Raw genomic sequence first — 3978 nt, forward strand, 5'->3', positions numbered from 1 at the left:
AAAAAAATACTGTCTTGTTTCTTGTAAATAGTAGTGAGTCTATTAAGCAAACTATTAAATTTCCATGATACTAGAAATGTTCTCCAGTGGAAAAGAATTTTTTTCTACATTTATTTCATCTGTGGTCATTGTTTTAAGTGCACTCATACTAAATGCAGAATCCAAGGAGATTTAACAATGTATCTGTCTCTTTAAATTATACAATTAGGGGCCTTAAGGCCATGCTAGCATGTAATAAAAATAATAATAACCATAACCCATTGAGAGGATTTTTAATGTACTGGGCACCTTAGTAAATGCTCTCCTTATATATCTCGTTGACCCTCAGAGTGCGGTTATGAGGTGTTGATATTATTCCTATGTTAAGAACTGGGTTTCAGGAAGGCTGAGTAGCCTGCCTGAGGGCCTACCAGGAATTTCTGGAAAGTTCAGTAGTTTGCCTAAGGGCCTAACACTAGTTAGCTCCTAAGTTAAACTTCAGCTGCATCTAAGATTCTGGGATTGAGCATTGCACTGAATAGCCTCTTGTGACTTGCCCCTGGGTTGAAGGGGCTAAAAGAAGGGAGAGAACTAGAAGGGCCATGAGGCCCTGAGGTGCTGGAGGCTTCTAGAGCCTCAGTGCAGTGTGGCCTGGTTCCTACTACCGCCATGGGGAAGGGCTGGCACTGGCATGTGTCGCCCACGGTCCCATGCTGGCCCCCGCAGGTGCCATTCCACATTCCACTTCCATTCCACATCCCCCCCAGTCTTGGAACTATAATCACACCCTGAATGGTGTCCAAAGGGCTGGGGTCTGCAGTCAGTTGAAGCGGACTTGGAATCTGGGAGTCTGATGTGTCCTAAATGCCTTAGGGGAGCACCACTCTAGTCTTCTCTGGGAATAAAGTGAAAAGGGTCTTCGAAAATATTTTTTAAGCCAAATACTTGGGTAATTAAAGCATTTTAATAGAAATTTCAAACAAAGACCATCAAAAGGTCAAGAATCGAGTATGTAAGCAGCTATCTTATCCAGGAATTTTTTTTTCTTCCTGTTGAGGCAGCTTGGAGCTCACTGAGGAACCACAGAGTTAAATGATGATCCTGTGCCTTCCTGATTAGGAACGGGCTGCTCTCTGCAGTTTGATTAGTCTCGCTCAGAGCTGTGGGATTACAGCTTATTAAAACTGACAGTGCTGTGGAGGGCAGGGAGCCGGGAAGGTCAAACTTACACGCTGAGCCAGCCACTAGCAAGGCTCTGCCTTTACCTGAAGGTTTTGTGTAATTGGCATTCATTTTAATATTCCTTTTTGTTTCTTTCCCTGTTCGTCACGTTCAGGTCTCAGCCTCACTTTACACCTTTTCTCTCCCATCCTTCTCAGGGGAGTCCCTGACTTATGACCGCACAACCCAAATAACAGTGTGCAAAAAAGAAAAGCCCAGGGCAAGCAACGTGAATTAGGGTAACCATACATCCTCCTTGCCCGTAATGGCCCTTGTTTGTGTCTGTGCATCCAGGCATAATTACAAAGAGCACTTTCAAAAGTGCCATAGTTTGGATGACAAATTATATGGTCACCATGATGAGTGTTAGAGATGGTCCAACCGGACAGCAAGTGCCTCATCTAATTGGGATGGCTGCTCCCCACCTCTCGCTACTGGCTGCTGTGGGGCCAGAGCCGTCAGAGCTTCCAGTCTCTCGGCAAAGCCCCAAATCTGGATTTTCAGAAATCTCACAATTTGTCAACGCTGGTTCCATTAAAAGGAAAAGAAAGAAAAGAAAAAAAACCCCTCTGCTACCAAATAAAACCTAGGTGCTCCGAGCTGGCAGCCTCAGGTTTAGAATTTGGAGGGAAAGCTTTGTGACATCTTTAGCATTTTAAATTTTCTCAGTGACTCATCAAAACATACAGAAAAAGCACCTCTGGTTTCTAGCTCCTGCGCTGATTACAGATTCCCGCATTAAGAGATCCCCACATTGCCCCAGCCCCATGGCTCGGATCCCCAGAGAACTCCCAGCTCCATTTTAAATCTGCTCAAAAGGAAGGAATGCCTTGTCCTTTTCAGCCAATTTTATGGATGAGAACCGCTAGGCCTGGAGAAGGAAGACCAGCAGTCAGTGGGTCCTTGCTCTCCAGGACTTCAAACAGATGCATGTTTCTTCCCAGTTACCATTGTGGCTCTCCTACGCTTCCCCCATCTTCTGCTGAGCTGTGCCCTTCCAGGGCCAGCAGAGCTTTCCCAGTACTCACTTTCCAGTGATCCTTTCTGACTCACAAAACCGGTTGGTACCGGGACATAAGGGCTCCCATCGCACCTTCCAGCATTAACAGCAATAGGCCTGGCTGACACAGTGAGAGCTCAATTACGGTGCGTCAAGTGAACGGATATTCTCGGAGCAGCTGAGGCCTTCGCTGCGGATTGTAGCCAGCTGAGCGCTGGTTAGAAGTGACTGGCACAGCAGTGCATGGTGGGACCTGGGCTGAATGTCTTGTCAGTAGTGGCTTTATCTCGCTCGATGCCTTGCAGGCTCCCAGTGACCTGGCACATTTCCTTTTTCTTCTTTTACTTGGTTCGCTTTCTACCCATTAGCATCTCCTAGGGCTGGCCTCAAAGCAATTTCCCCTGCTTTGACAAGAGGAACTCGGAGTGAACTTTTCTTTTGTTCTCATTCCTCACGATGCACTTTGAGACCAGGCTGAAGCTGCCAAGAAGTTCAAACGGCCCGAGCTTCCGCTGGTACAATTCAGAGGGATTAGCACGTCCTCTCTGCACACTCTCCCTAATGGTCGCCTCCTTCCCTGAGCCGCTGTCCCCTGCGGTCTGCTCCTTTGTCTGAGAAACACATTTTTTCTTATTATCACCTAGTTCCCTGCCTGTTTCGGATGGCTTCAGCTCGCCTCCTAATGAAATCAAGATGTTGCTATTAATGGTCTTCTCTTTCCTAACAGCTCAGACTCACTTCCTTTTATTTAGTCCTTTTCCCTTCCCTCCCAAGCCACATACTCATCTCTGCTTCAAATAAAAATTTCCTACCCTTTCATAACTACTGCTTTAGAGCTGCTACCAATAAGTCGTGAGAGGGAGGAGATAAAAGGGGACAGAACCCAAAAGGTGAGGGGGTGGTGTGGAAGGGATCCTCCAATAATTGAGAACAGGGCAAGCATCTTCAGGAGTCCTCTTGAGTGAAGAAATTCGGCGACATTAGCCCCCCAGACTGAACATCATAAGCCCAGTGGTCTGGTGAAGTTTTCCTCTAGTTCTTACGGATGGAATGGGAAGATCATTTCCCCTCTAAAAAATTTTCTTCTTTTCAAATAGTTGAAATAATGCTTATCCCCGTCCTGGTATCACTTATATTAGTCATAAATCCATTTATAGGATCTAGTGACATAAGAGATGTAAGAATTTTTCAAATCGTGCCCCTCAAAAGTTAAAATATTTACCCCCATCATCCAGCATTTTGCATTTCCTACTTACTTATTTTTATTTTGGTTTAACAAACTTATATAACATTTCCATCATAATTCCGTTTATCATTCCCCATGCTGAAGAAAATACAAGCTATGCAAATATACTCAGTTCCCCCACATGGTAATTTACACATCAAAAGAGAAAGAAAGAGAGTGACAGAGTATGTTCAGTTTTTTCTTTTTTTACCCTATATCTGATTTTGGTTTGACTCTCCAATTTCATGTTGTTTGAGTAGAAAAGTTGCTTCTAGTCATGTGAAAAAGTCAGTTCAACTTCACTTTTTCACTAGAACGTTCGCTATTACCCCAAATCCCAAGTGTTGAAAACCAGATTTATTCTCCTTCGTCAATCACACTGGTTTTCTTTTTTTTTTTTTAATTTAAAGATTTTATTTATTTATTTGACAGACAGAGATCACAAGCAGGCAGAGAGGCAGGCAGAGAGAGAGGGAGGAGGAAGCAGGCTCTATGCCGAGCAGAGAGCCCGATGCGGGGCTCGATCCCAGGACCCTAGGATCATGACCTGAGC

Source organism: Martes martes (assembly GCF_963455335.1).
Source record: "Martes martes genome assembly, chromosome: 1".
NCBI lineage: Eukaryota > Metazoa > Chordata > Mammalia > Carnivora > Mustelidae > Martes > Martes martes.